Source organism: Ranitomeya imitator, chromosome 2 (assembly GCF_032444005.1).
Source record: "Ranitomeya imitator isolate aRanImi1 chromosome 2, aRanImi1.pri, whole genome shotgun sequence".
NCBI classification, from domain to species: Eukaryota; Metazoa; Chordata; class Amphibia; order Anura; family Dendrobatidae; genus Ranitomeya; species Ranitomeya imitator.
The window spans coordinates 588043386-588058681 of NC_091283.1; the positions used below are offsets into that span (position 1 = coordinate 588043386).

Consider the following 15296-nt stretch of genomic DNA (forward strand, 5'->3'; position numbering starts at 1 on the left):
GCATTTTTTTAGATTCACAAGGGTAACAGGAGAAATTGGACCCCAGTAATTGTTGCGCAGTTTGTCCTGAGTATGCTGGTACCCCATATGTGGGGGTAAACCACTGTTTGGGCACACGTCAGGGCTCGGAAGTGAGGGAGCACCATTTGACTTTTTGAATACGAGATTGGCTGGAATCAATGGTGGCGCCATGTTGCGTTTGGAGACCCCTGATGTGCCTAAACAGTGGTAACCCCTCAATTCTACCTCCAACACTAACCCCAACACACCCCTAACCCTAACCACAACCCTAATTCCAACCCTAACCCTAAGGCTATGTGCCCACGTTGCGGATTCGTGTGAGATATTTCCGCACCATTTTTGAAAAATCCACGGGTAAAAGGCACTGCGTTTTACCTGCGGATTTTCCACGGATTTCCAGTGTTTTTTGTGCGGATTTCACCTGCGGATTCCTATTGAGGAACAGGTGTAAAACGCTGCGGAATCCACACAAAGAATTGACATGCTGCGGAAAATACAACGCAGCGTTTCCGCGCGGTATTTTCCGCACCATGGGCACAGCGGATTTGGTTTTTCATATGTTTACATGGTACTGTAAACCTGATGGAACACTGCTGCGGATCCGCAGCCAAATCCGCACCGTGTGCACATGGCCTAATTCTAAAGGTATGTGCACACGCTGCGGAAAACGCTGCGGATCCGCAGCAGTTTCCCATGAGTTTACAGTTCAATGTAAACCTACGGGAAACAAAAATCGCTGTACACATGCTGCGGAAAAACTGCACGGAAACGCAGCGGTTTACATTCCGCAGCATGTCACTTTGTGCGGATTCCGCAGCGGTTTTACAACTGCTCCAATAGAAAATCGCAGTTGTAAAACCGCAGTGAAATGCGCAGAAAAAAACGCGGTAAATCCGCCATAAATCCGCAGCGGTTTAGCACTGCGGATTTATCAAATCCGCAGCGGAAAAATCCGCAGAGGAACAGAATACGTGTGCACATACCGAAACCCTAACCCTAGCCCTACCCCTAACCCTAGCCCTAGCCCTAGCCCTACCCCTAGTCTAACATTAGTGGAAAAAAAAAAATTTCTTTATTTTTTTATTGTCCCTACCTATGGGGGTGACAAAGGGGGGGGGGTCATTTATTATTTTTTTTATTTTGATCACTGAGATATAATCTATCTCAGTGATCAAAATGCACTTTGGAACGAATCTGCCGGCCGATTCGGCGGTCGCACTGCGCATGCGCCCGCCATTTTGGAAGATGGCGGCACCCAGGGAGAAGACGGACGGGACCCCGGCTGGATCGGTAAGTATGATGGGGTGGGGGGGACCACGGGGGGGGGGGGGGGGGGGATCGGAGCACGGGGGGGGGGGGGAAATCGGAGCGCGGGAGGGGTGGAACGGAGAACGGGGGGCGTGGAACGGAGCACGGGGGGGCTGGAACGGAGCACCGGGGGGTGGAACGGAGCACCGGGGGGTGGAACGGAGCACCGGGGGGTGGAACGGAGCACCGGGGGGGGGGGGGGGGTGATTGGAGCACGGGGGGAGCGGAGCACAGGACGGAGGGGAGCCGGAGCAGTGTACCGGCCAGATCGGGGGGCTGGGGGGGGGGCGATCGGTGGGGTGGGGTGGGGGCACATTAGTATTTCCAGCCATGGCCGATGATATTTCAGCATCGGCCATGGCTGGATTGTAATATTTCACCCGTTATAATAGGTGAAATATTACAAATCGCTCTGATTGGCAGTTTCACTTTCAACAGCCAATCAGAGCGATCGTAGCCACGAGGGGGTGAAGCCACCCCCCCTGGGCTAAACTACCACTCCCCCTGTCCCTGCAGATCGGGTGAAATGGGAGTTAACCCTTTCACCCGGCCTGCAGGGACGCGATCTTTCCATGACGCCACATAGGCGTCATGGGTCGGAATGGCACCGACTTTCATGACGCCTACGTGGCGTCATGGGTCGGGAAGGGGTTAAAGGAGTTGTCCAGTCTAAAATGAAAACGTCTGCAGCCACTGTGACAGACTTTTGAATCCCCTTTCCCCCCAGCGGCGCCCACTAAACTGCTTCTGCCAGGAGTATGCATATTGCATATACAGTGGGGCAAAAAAGTATTTAGTCAGTCAGCAATAGTGCAAGTTCCACCACTTAAAAAGATGAGGTGTCTGTAATTTACATCATAGGTAGACCTCAACTATGGGAGACAAACTGAGAAAAAAAAATCCAGAAAATCACATTGTCTGTTTTTTTAACAATTTATTTGCATATTATGGTGGAAAATAAGTATTTGGTCAGAAACAAAATTTTATCTCAATACTTTGTAATATATCCTTTGTTGGCAATGACAGAGGTCAAACGTTTTCTGTAAGTCTTCACAAGGTTGCCACACACTGTTGCTGGTATGTTGGCCCATTCCTCCATGCAGATCTCCTCTAGAGCAGTGATGTTTTTGGCTTTTCGCTTGGCAACACGGACTTTCAACTCCCTCCAAAGGTTTTCTATAGGGTTGAGATCATCTGGAGACTGGCTAGGCCACTCCAGGACCTTGAAATGCTTCTTACGAAGCCACTCCTTTGTTGCCCTGGCGGTGTGCTTTGGATCATTGTCATGTTGAAAGACCCAGCCACGTTTCATCTTCAATGCCCTTGCTGATGGAAGGAGGTTTGCACTCAAAATCTCACGATACATGGCCCCATTCATTCTTTCATGTACCCGGATCAGTCGTCCTGGCCCCTTTGCAGAGAAACAGCCCCAAAGCATGATGTTTCCACCACCATGCTTTACAGTAGGTATGGTGTTTGATGGATGCAACTCAGTATTCTTTCTCCTCCAAACACGACAAGTTGTGTTTCTACCAAACAGTTCCAGTTTGGTTTCATCAGACCATAGGACATTCTCCCAAAACTCCTCTGGATCATCCAAATGCTCTCTAGCAAACTTCAGACGGGCCCGGACATGTACTGGCTTAAGCAGTGGGACACGTCTGGCACTGCAGGATCTGAGTCCATGGTGGCGTAGTGTGTTACTTATGGTAGGCCTTGTTACATTGGTCCCAGCTCTCTGCAGTTCATTCACTAGGTCCCCCCGCGTGGTTCTGGGATTTTTGCTCACCGTTCTTGTGATCATTCTGACCCCACGGGGTGGGATTTTGCGTGGAGCCCCAGATCGAGGGAGATTATCAGTGGTCTTGTATGTCTTCCATTTTCTAATTATTGCTCCCACTGTTGATTTCTTCACTCCAAGCTGGTTGGCTATTGCAGATTCAGTCTTCCCAGCCTGGTGCAGGGCTACAATTTTGTTTCTGGTGTCCTTTGACAGCTCTTTGGTCTTCACCATAGTGGAGTTTGGAGTCAGACTGTTTGAGGGTGTGCACAGGTCTCTTTTTATACTGATAACAAGTTTAAACAGGTGCCATTACTACAGGTAATGAGTGGAGGAAAGAGGAGACTCTTAAAGAAGAAGTTACAGGTCTGTGAGAGCCAGAAATCTTGATTGTTTGTTTCTGACCAAATACTTATTTTCCACCATAATATGCAAATAAATTGTTAAAAAAACAGACAATGTGATTTTCTGGATTTTTTTTTCTCAGTTTGTCTCCCATAGTTGAGGTCTACCTATGATGTAAATTACAGACGCCTCTCATCTTTTTAAGTGGTGGAACTTGCACTATTGCTGACTGACTAAATACTTTTTTGCCCCACTGTATAACTGCTGTTCCCAGCTCAGAAACAGGTGAATCCTCACAACTCAGTGTTGGGGATTCAAAAGTCTGCAGTCACACAGTGACTGCAGACTTTTTATATTTAGACCGGACAATCCCTTCAACATAAAGGCTGGAAAAATAAGTGGTACTAACAGAAAAAAAAAAAAAAAAACAACAGCTGGAGGGTTAATGTTCAACCAAGTCACATGACTGTTTAAAAAGAGCATTTCAGAGAGGCAGAGTCTCCCAGAAGCAAAGATGGTCAGAGGTTCACTAATCAGTGAACAATAGCATCTAAAAATTGTGGAACAATTTCAGAAAAATTTAATATTGCAGACTTTGTATATTTTGATCCTATATATTGTAGGTAAGATATTCAGAGATTCTGGTGAAATCCATGTGCACGAGAAACAAGACCAATGGGTTAATATTGGATGCTAGTGATCTACAGCTCCTCAGGTGGTACTGAACTAAAATTAGGCTTGATTTGGTTGTGCAAAACAAAAAAAAAAAAAATCACGGCATGGACTCAAGAATATTTCCAAAAATCATAGTTTATATACAGTTTGCCAAGCAGTCAAATACAAACTATGCAATGCCATACCAATATATGGCATGGGGTTGCATTAGTGCCTATGGCACGGGCAGCTTACACATCTTGAAAAGACTTCATCAACGAGGAGTATTACATAGAGGTTTTAGAACATCATATGCTCCCATATAGACGTCCATTTCAGGGAAGGCATTGCATATTTCAGCAAAACAATTCTAAACCGCATATAACATCCAGCACAACTGAATACCAGAGTGTATGGTGCCCATATCTATATAACAATCAATATACTATAGCAATTAGCATAGGTAAATCTGTCACTACAATATACTGACAGCACAAGGAAAAGGGTGCATCACTATGGGCTTAGTATTGCCCTTTTCTAGCTGTGCCCATCCTTATAAAAAGGTTTCTGTGCAAGAACAGAATATGGGTCCTTTGTAGTCTAAGGAGTTCTGATAGAACTATATGTGGGGCCACTACACTAGTGAGGGGCACACAACAATGTGCAGAGCGATGAGGCCCCATGATTTCTATGTTCGCCACTTGCGGCCGCCTAATAAGCTCTAGATCAGTGTGTTCATTCCTGCCCCAATCTGCAGCAATCTGGGTAAGGCCGGGGTCAGACTTGCGAGTTCAATGCGAGAAACTTGCATGAGTCTCTCGCATCGAGTCCCGGCACTGCCGCCGGCTCTCGGGATCAGAGTATGGGGCTGCATGTATTTCTATGCAGCCGCATGCTTCGATCCAGAGTGCCGGGACTTGATGCGAAAGACTGGTGCGAGTTTCTCGCATTGAACTTGCAAGTCTGACCCCGGCCTTACTGGGTGAGTTTGTGTTCTATCCTAGACCAGAGACTAATTTAGTACATTTACTCAGGTGGTCCACTACTTTAACATTTATGCACGCCCACAGCTGTTCCCAGTGTCGGTGGTACCTGGAACTACACAGCTCCATATATTGTATAGTGGCAGCAGCCAGGTACTACACATTTGCCACATATTCAAATCAAAAGGATAGGTCATCAATGTTAAAGTAATGGACAACCCCTTTGAATATTCATGTTTCCCTCTGTACCTGAGCTGGCCAGTGGCCGACTTTTGTCGCGAATTATAATTAAAAAAAATATATATATACGGGCAGAGCGACGATGATGTCATAAAAGACGTAGAAATCCCACGTTTCTGATTCAGCAATGGGCACAGTATCGACGTAGATGTCATAATGGTTGCCATGGCGACGATGATGTCATAAAGGTTGCCTCGACCAATCAGCGACGGGCACAGTCTGCCGCGAATTCTGGAATCATCATTGTCCATATACTACGGGGACATGCATATTCTAGAATACCCGATGCGTTAGAATCGACGCATCGGGTATTCTAGAATATGCATATCTATATAGATACTAGATTGTGGCCCGATTCTAACGCATCGGGTATTCTAGAATATGCATGTCCCCGTAGTATATGGACAATGATGATTCCAGAATTCGCGGCAGACTGTGCCCGTCGCTGATTAGTCGAGGCAACCTTTATGACATCATCGTCGCCATGGCAACCATTATGACATCTACGTCGATACTGTGCCCGTCGCTGAATCAGAAACGTGGGATTTCTACGTCCTTTATGACATCATTATGACATCATCGTCGCTGTGCCCGTCTCTGATTGGTCGAGGCTGCCAGGCCTCGACCAATCAGAGACGCGGGATTTCTACGTCGATGCTGTGCCCGTCACTGGCGGCCTCGACCAATCAGAGGCGTGATTTCTAACGCATATATGGACAATGATGATTCCAGAATTCGCGGCAGACTGTGCCCGTCGCTGATTGGTCGAGGCAACCTTTATGACATCGTCGCCATGGCAACCATTATGACATCATCGTCACTGTGCCCGTTGCTGATTGGTTGAGGCCGCCAGGCCTCGACCAACCAGCGACGGGCACAGCGACGATGATGTCATAAAGGCCTGGCGGCCTCGACCAATCAGAGAGCCGGGATTTCCAGGACAGACAGACAGACGGAAAAACCCTTAGACAATTAGCTGTGACCCCGCTGACAATTTTTGGTTTTGGGAGGGAGCACCAGAATTCCGATTTCTGCTATGGGGCCCCATGATTTCTATGCATGCCCCTAGCTGCATTCGTATATGCGTCCTATCCATGTCTCAGACAACTGCCTGAACCGCCTAAGAAAGCCGAATCTGAACATAACACTGTTAGTCAGCAGTGCAGCTTGCAGAATACCAACAACTGCAGGGCTCGCTTACACTGGTGCATAACTTGGCGTGCGTGCACTGTTTTATCAGATAGCACTTGGACCAATATTATGCAACGGGCGAGTGCAGACCTGTGGGTTTTGGGGTTATTATTTTATTTATTTTTTGCAGACCGAATCGGTCTGTGGGGAAACAAAAAATTCCTGCATGCTGAGTGGCTCTGGAATTCGGATCATGCACACCCATACAAGTCTATGGGTTCGTGTGAAGCATTGGACTGCACTTAGAGGTCATCCGAGTGCAGTCTGATGTATGTGGACACAGACAATGGAGAAATTAAGTTCTCCATCTTCTCCGCACCTATGATAAGACTTTCCCATGAGAGCATCCGATCACAGTAAACTGACCCTCGGGGTCAGAGTTTGAGCAGAGTGTCATTACCATTATCGATCCGATTCCCTGAGAGTCATTGATAGTGAGTGATACCTTTTTAATATTCTAACCATTTAAATAAAAAATTATATATTTTCTCGGACCAAGGAAAACTCTCAGCTCACTCGCACCCATATAAGCCTATGGGTGCGAGTGAGACAGCGCACATCATTCAGATATCATCCGAGTGCTGTGCGTTATAAGCGGACCCCAGCAATGGAGGAGATGGAGAAATTCATTTCTCCGCCTCCTCCGCAGCTGTGCTCCGATCCTCCCTGTGCGAGAGAATCGGAGCACAGACGCATGACACTGCGAGCAGGAGCAGAGTGTCATTAGCATATCGCATCCGATAATCTCGCATTGGATGCAATACACCAGTGTGACGCCGGCCTTTGACTGTATCTCCCTTCCAGCTCTTCATCCATAAGGCTCGTCGGGCATTATTTACTAGACCTGCTGATCTTGCTGCAAGACGCAGCTTGTCAGCTGATGCGTCAGCCATGAAGGCTGCAGCTCCTCTAATTAAAGGGAACCTGTCACCCCCAAAATCGATGGTGAGGTAAGCTCACCATCATCAGGGGCTTATCTACAGCATTCTGTAATGCTGTAGATAAGCCGCTGATGTTACCTGAAAGAGGAGAAAAAGAGGTTCGATTATACTCACCCAGAGGCGGTCCTGCTCTGATGGATGTCTCAGGTCCAGTACAGCACCTCCCATCTTCATTCCATGACGTCCTCTTATGGTCTTCACGCTGCGGCTCCGGCGCAGGCATACTTTGTCTGCCCTGTTGAGGGCAGAGCAAAGTACTGCAGTGCGCAGGCGCCGGAAAGGTCAGCGAGGCCCAGCGCCTGCACACTGCAGTGCTTTTCTCTTCCCTCAACAGGTCAGACAAAGTACGCCGGAGCCGCGGCGTGAAGACCAGAAGAGGACGTCATGGAATGAAGATAGGAGGCGCCAGAGCGGACCTGAGACACCCATTTGACCGGACCGCAGCGGGACCGCCCCTGGGTGAGTATAATCTAACCTCTTTTTCTCCTCTTTCAGGTTACATTAGGGGCTTATCTACAGCATTACAGAATGCTGTAGATCAGGGGTGTCAAACTGCATTCCTCGAGGGCTGCAAACAGGTCATGTTTTCAGGATTTCCTTGTACTGCACAGGTGATAATTTAATCACCAACTCATTATTTGTGTAGGTGATTAAATTATGAGTTGGTGATTAAATTATCACCTGTGCAGTACAAGGAAATCCTGAAAACATGACCTGTTTGCAGCCCTTGAGGAATGCAGTTTGACACCCCTGCTGTAGATAAGCCCCTGATGAAGGTGAGCTTACCTCACCATCGATTTTGGGGGTGACAGGTTCCCTTTAATGGTATAGCCTCCAGCAATTTTTGTCTAGAGACTTTGTTCTACCTGTTGATCCAATTGATCAATCCAGACAAGCATGGACCTAGCAGTACATGTGCTGGCAATAGCCGGCTTAAATATGCCTGTGGAAGCCTCCCATGTTCTTTTTAATGAAGATTCTGCTTTCCGGTCTAAAGGATCAGAAAGTAGGCCTGCATCTTCTACTGGTGAGGTGCATTGTTTTGAAGTGGAGGCGACTGCTGCGTCCACTTTTGGAACCTTAGTCCATGATATAAGCTCATCATCGCTAAACGGGTACTTCCTTTTGGAGGCTGACGGGAGAAAACCTCTCTGGTCTTGTTTTTCCCATTCTCTCCTTATCAATGCTTTAACGGCAGGGATAACCGGAAACGCTCTCCTTTTCCTCTCCGCTAACCCTGCAAACATGATATCTTGCGTTGTTTGGTTATCCTTTGTATCTTCACAACCTATTGTATTTCTGATTGATTTTACTAGGTTGTCAACCCCATCAAGGGGAAAACAAGACCAACCTTCAATATCAGAAGGTGATGAAGATGAGGATCATGCATGTGAAGAGTCCGAGTTGATTATGCCATCATCATCGGACTCAGATCTAGACACTATTTTTCCTCTACTAGTTTTTTTAGGAGGTGCGTTTGCTTGGGTGATGGCCTGCAACTCTTCCCTGGTTATGGCCAGTATATCCGTAACGGACATGGGTGGTCCCTGCATGGTTTCACTAATGCATTGCTTGCAGAGTTTTTTAGGATAGGAATCTGGGAGGGGTTGATCACATAACGCACACTGTTTATGTTTGAATTTGTTTTTTTTTGGCCTGGGGGAAAAAATGTTGTGGAAGAGTGTCAGCTTAATAGGTAGAGGGTTTTTACACTCACCCAGTGAAGCTGTATGGTACCGGATCAGTGGCCGAAGCGCCTTTATAGACCTTGAATCCGTGGCATCACTTTTACGGCTGACGTCCGAGGACCTCCTGCTGGCTGAATCACCCGCTGGGTCCACTGTCTTGCCTGGGGATGACATGTTGCATCGCCTGTGTGCCCGCACCCATCCCCCTTTTAAGCAGAATATCAATTTTTTTTTCTTTTTTCTTTCTAGCGGTGTACTGCGCATGTGTGAAACCGCGCTTTCCCCCACCGCTGTGCTGTATGCCCCGGAAGTGCTAGGATCACTTCCAGGTGGTAAAGGAGTTTTTCGCCGGTCTGCGCATGCGCGGCCGTGTCTCACCTCAGCTTGCACTATGGAGCGGCGTTCCTGGCTGCTGCTGCTTCTGGCATCTGTGCGGCGGACTCCCGGACCTTTACATGTTGTCCGACGTCCCGGAGCTCTCCTTAGCCCGCACCTTACCACAGCACTCGTCAGTGAGACCAGGTGGGCTCTTCCAGATCCAGCCCTCACTGTGCTGGTCAGATGAGGGGGGAGCAGTCTATGGAAACTCCCGACGCTGCATCTGGACCGCATCCCCTGCCGTTCCCGCAGAGACCGCACAGGCAGATGCCCCTGGCCCAGGTATGGTCTTCTGTGAATCCAGAGATCCTGTCCCCTGGGAACAGGAAACCTAAACTGAGGAGGAGAGGCAGACCGCCCCTTTTATTCTTCTGTAGGTTTCCTGTTCCTTGGGGCGGATACCTATCTCTCCAGTGGGTGCTGTCGTGGCGAAGGGTATAACAGTGATTTACATGTGGGCTGCTTTGGTTTGTCTGCGAGGGCTGATTTAAAGTCCCAGTCCAGCCCTGGCTACCACGTTCCATAGAAAGCAATTGTAATTTGTCATATACGACATGTTATTATGCTCGGTAACCATACCATGCAGGTAATGCCTATAATCGATCATAAGGAAAATAACTAATGTGATATACAGTATACCCTTTACACCACTCTGGTGGGGGTCTCTATATTGCATTTTTCACATTTACACTCAGATGTCAGCTCACTCCTACATTACATATATAATTCCCATGAGATATTTCCCATGAGATATGACTATTGTGGCAACTTTCCTCATCCACATTTGATAGGTTTACTGTTGCAGACAGGTTTACTATATTTCTATATACGGAGAAAGACCTTTTTATTTGTCTGTACTTTGTATATAATGCAAATAGATTACGGTTATGATTGTCAAGGTCTTAAAACAAAAAGGTCCGGGATGCACCAAAACAGAGGCAGTAGTGACATGGACCTCTGCCACATGTGGATCTCCCAATTAAGCACCTTTGCTTTGTACTACACCCGAATTGCCCTGGTTTTCAGCTTCTACTACTCTGGATTCACCAGGATCCTACCACTGATCACTTGCATAGCAAGGCCACGAGTGCCAACCACAGTACCTTTCTGATATACTGTGAGATGGATGAGAATTACTTCATGCTCTCATACAATTAAATGGAACCAGTAAGATTTTCAATAATAAGGATCAATTGCTAGATTTTTAGGCAGTGCGGTCTCTTGTTGCCGACACAGAGTGAGGAGGCAAATATTAGGGAAGATGACTGCAAGAACAGAATACAAACTGGGTTTATTTCTGGACTGTAATGATGGAAACATGGCAACAATGCAGGCACTAGACAAGGTTTTCAAATAGAGAAACATGTCACTGGTATTGAAGACATGGCTCATACATGGTTTGGTCTTTTCTGTGGTAATATATAGAGGCGAAACCTGAACAAGAAAGACAAGACAAGACAGAAGAATACACCTTCAGCACCACTTCTTTGGAGAAGGATGCTATCAATACCATCGATGGCAAGAAGATCAAAGGTACCGTCACAATTAGCGACGCTGCAGCGATACCGACAACGATCCGGATCGCTGCAGCGTCGCTGTTTGGTCGCTGGAGAGCTGTCACACAGACCGCTCTCCAGCGACCAACAATGCCGGTAACCAGGGTAAACATCGGGTAACTAAGCGCAGGGCCTGCGCTTAGTTACCCGATGTTTACCCTGGTTACCAGTGAAGACATCGCTGGATCGGTGTCACACACGCCGATCCAGCGATGTCTACGGGGAGTCCAGCGACCAAATAAAGTTCTGGACTTTCTTCCCCGACCAGCGACAGCACAGCAGGGGCCTGATCGCTGCTGCCTGTCACACTGGACGATATCGCTAGCGAGCTGCAACGTCACGGATCGCTAGCGATATCGTCTAGTGTGACGGTACCTTAAAAGTCAATTTTGGAACAAATCAGGAGAGATGTCACTCAGCAAGGATCATCCATCTACAACTTGCTTACTTTGGACACAGCATGCGAACAGAGCAATCACTGGGGAAGGACATCATGGTTGGAAGACTACAGGGAACAAGATAAGAGGAAGACCAGCAACCCCTTGACTTAATACTATCAAGATAATGGTGGAAAAGGCCCTGGTGGACCTATCTAAAGGTACCGTTACACTGAACGACTTCCCAACGATCACGACCAGCGATAGGACCTGGCCGTGATCGTTGGTAAGTCGTTGTGTGGTCGCTGGGGAGCTGTCACACAGACAGCTCTCTCCAGCGACCAACGATCAGGGGAACAACTTCGGCATCGTTGAAGACCGTTTCAACGATGCCGAAGTCCCCGGGTAACCAGGGTAAACATCGGGTTACTAAGTGCAGGGCCGCTTTTACCATTGTAAAAGTTAAAAAAAAAAAAAAATACATACTCACATTCCGATGTCTGTCACGTCCCCCGGCTTTCCCTGCACTGACTGTCAGCGCCGGCCGTAAAGCAGAGCACAGTGGTGACGTCACCACTGTGCTCTGCTTTACGGCCAGCGCTAACACAATCAGTGCTGGAAGCTGACGCCGGGGGATGTGACAGACATCGGAATGTGAGTATGTACTGGTTTTTTTTTTGTTTTAACTTTTACAATGGTAACCAGGGTAAATATCGGGTTACTAAGCGCGGCCCTGCGCTTAGTAACCCGATATTTACCCTGGTTACCAGTGAACACATCGCTGGATCGGCGTCACACACGCCGATTCAGCGATGACAGCGGGTGATCAGCGACCAAAAAAAGGTCCTGATCACTCCCAGCGACCAACGATCGCCCAGCAGGGGCCTGATTGTTGGTCGCTGTCACGCATAACGATTTAGTTAACGATATTGTTGCTAAGTCACAAAAAGCAACGATATCGTTAACGAAATTGTTGTGTGTGAAGGTGCCTTTAGCTTGCAATCTTCCTACAGATTGATCATTTATCAAGTGGCCGTGGCTAAGGATTGAGCCAAAGACATTTAAAAAAAAGAAATAAAAAAAATATATATATATATTATACATAGGAGCTGTATACCCAAAGACTGAGAAAAATGCAGTATGCATTGTTAAATTTCCTACAGATTTATTGAGTCAATATAGGAAAACAAATATTTAAACGAGCAAATAGTCTAATTTACTTGCCCTTCAAGAGCATATGTGTCTTCACTAGCCACTGGGAAAAATCACTATGAAATCATGATCAGGAATACACAGCACAAAAAATACTGGGAAATAAATTAACCCAACCTTATGAGTGCAAGTAAAATTGAAATGAGAGCTGTAGAACAACCGCACCCAGGGAAACTGATACAACAAATCAAATTACAATTTTACTACATTTCTATTGAAACCTTTAGGCTTAAACCACCCGTGATAACATATCCTGCAACTTCCTCCTTGCCTAACCAAAAAGCCCTTAGTCCAATCCATGCAGTATTCACACTCCCACATTGCATCACTATTGAAAATGTAAATCCCTTTTGGGCTGACTAACCATTATTCCTGGAATTTTATCCATAGCTGCTGACAAATCCTATAATCTTGCCACCACCTCTAACAGCTCATCTTTCTGGGAGGCCACAATGAATTTTAAGATCTATTTAAAAATAGAGGGGAATTGAACACAAGTCTAAAGACAAAAGAAACACCAAAAATTTACCTTTCAAGGAGATGTGCATGTAAAATTGAGAATACTATCCATTAGTATCAAATATCTTTAAATTTATGTGGATTAAAAATAAATGCCAGGCCATAAGATCAGTCCTTAAAAGGAAAGCACACCTAAAAATATTCACTCTCCCTCATACGGATATAAACAAGAACTCCCAGTTTTTCCCCCATTCTATAACTGCACCCTCCCTAAATGTCTATCCCACGCCGTACGTATTTATGTACTTCCATGTGTTTTAACCTGTTAGCCTCAATTTTCATTCTTCGCTTTTCATCATGCATGTTATTTCTCTATGCATTGCTATAAATCCCATGATGCTTCGGAACAGCTTTACAAGGGCAGCTTGACCAGTGCCATCTCGATCTGCTGGGCTGACCCTGTGATTATTTAGGAGACTATAGGTTAAGGGAACTAAGAAATTATCAATACGCAGTTAAAAGGCTGAACTGTGATCTTTATTATCACTGAGACAGTAGCCGTGCAGTCATCATCATGGAGAACTTCAGTTATAAACGGTATCCAAATTGCATCGATGACACATGGAGTTCTGGTGACCACCTTCAGAGAACAAAGCCATGTAATACCTGGGGGTTTGGTGGTCACCACATGATGAAGTATACCATGAATTTCCAGATAGAAAAGGAACAACTAAATAGGTAAATAACGGGTAGGCAGGCATGTATGGATCATAGCCCTGTAGGATTTGATTAGATGCACCTACTTAGCTTTTAACCACTTTTCCCCCTTTTGCTTTATCCTCACTAGTCCTTCTACATACAGTGTGCGTGTGTCATGAGACACACACACACACACACACACACTAGCATAGATGGTGACCACCAATTCCTCAAAATTGGCAAGACACTTGTGTTCCTGCAATTCGGTCGTTCTTTATCCAAGGGCAAGAAATGGCTTCCCTCCACAATAGAAATATGCAAGATGCAAGTTTACAAGACCAATTACTGTCAAAGTCGATTCCAGAAGTTCGTTAACCAGTAAAATATTTTAAAGAAATCAACCATTAGCATTAATCTATCTAGAAGAAGTGTGCCTGCCCAACGCTCTGTTCTGCGGATTTCTTTGTCCAGGTTTCACTAATGTTGATAACCGCGTCCATTCCATGTAGACAGGGAAAAAAAAGATCTGATATGGCAGAATCCAAGGTCAACCATAATGCGACTTAATAATTTAGACATGACAGAATTAAACTATAAGATCAATAATTCAGGAATGTGCAAGTCATAATAGATAATATGGTAAGGCAGGGGACCAAGGGATGAATTGCAGACATAACTCAAGGTCACAGATTAGCCATTTTATTCCTTTCTGAAGCCCATGACCTTGCGTTTATTTAAAAGAGACTATTTTGGATTAGAAGAATATAAAAGATACATAATCCCGGTAATCATTTACCGTATACTCTGCCCAAGAATATCTTTGATTTTTTTTTATTTATTTATTTATTTATTTTTTAATAATAGTGAACAGGCTCTTGCATCCTTCGATGTTCTTCTCTGATGTATTCTTTGTGTGTTCTGGACTACTGGTCATAGCAATCTAAAGAAGCTCCTTGCACACCATTTCTGTACCCATTAGAAACCTTGCTTTTCGCAGTTCAATACAATTAGCCTGTATGACTACTTCTGGGAGACAACAGTACAAGGCAGACTAATGCTGAAATGAGAAGAGAGAAAAAGGCAGAAAAAGCAGAAAGAAAGAAAAAGCGGAAAGAAAGAGAAAAAGCGGAAAGAAAGAGAAAAAGCGGAAAGAAAGAGAAAAAGCGGAAAGAAAGAGAAAAAGCGAAAAGAAAGAGAAAAAGCGGAAAGAAAGAGAAAAAGCGAAAAGAAAGAGAAAAAGCGAAAAGGGAAAAAGCGAAAAGAAAGAGAAAAAGCGAAAAGAGAAAAAGCGAAAAGAAAGGGAAAAAGTGAAAAGGGAAAAAGCGAAAAGAAAGAGAAAAAGCGAAAAGAGAAAAAGCGGAAAGAAAGAGAAAAAGCGGAAAGAAAGAGAAAAAGCGAAAAGGGAAAAGCGGAAAGAAAGAAAAAGCGAAAAGAAAGGGAAAAAGCGAAAAGAAAGGGAAAAAG

At 45.7% G+C, this 15296-nt stretch overlaps 1 protein-coding gene across 3 annotated transcripts in view; it reads right to left on the minus strand.

Annotated features, from left to right (window-relative positions):
- DLGAP4 (DLG associated protein 4) overlaps positions 1 to 15296 on the minus strand; it is a 300448-nt gene that overhangs the window by 14088 nt on the left and 271064 nt on the right. The window lies entirely within an intron of this gene.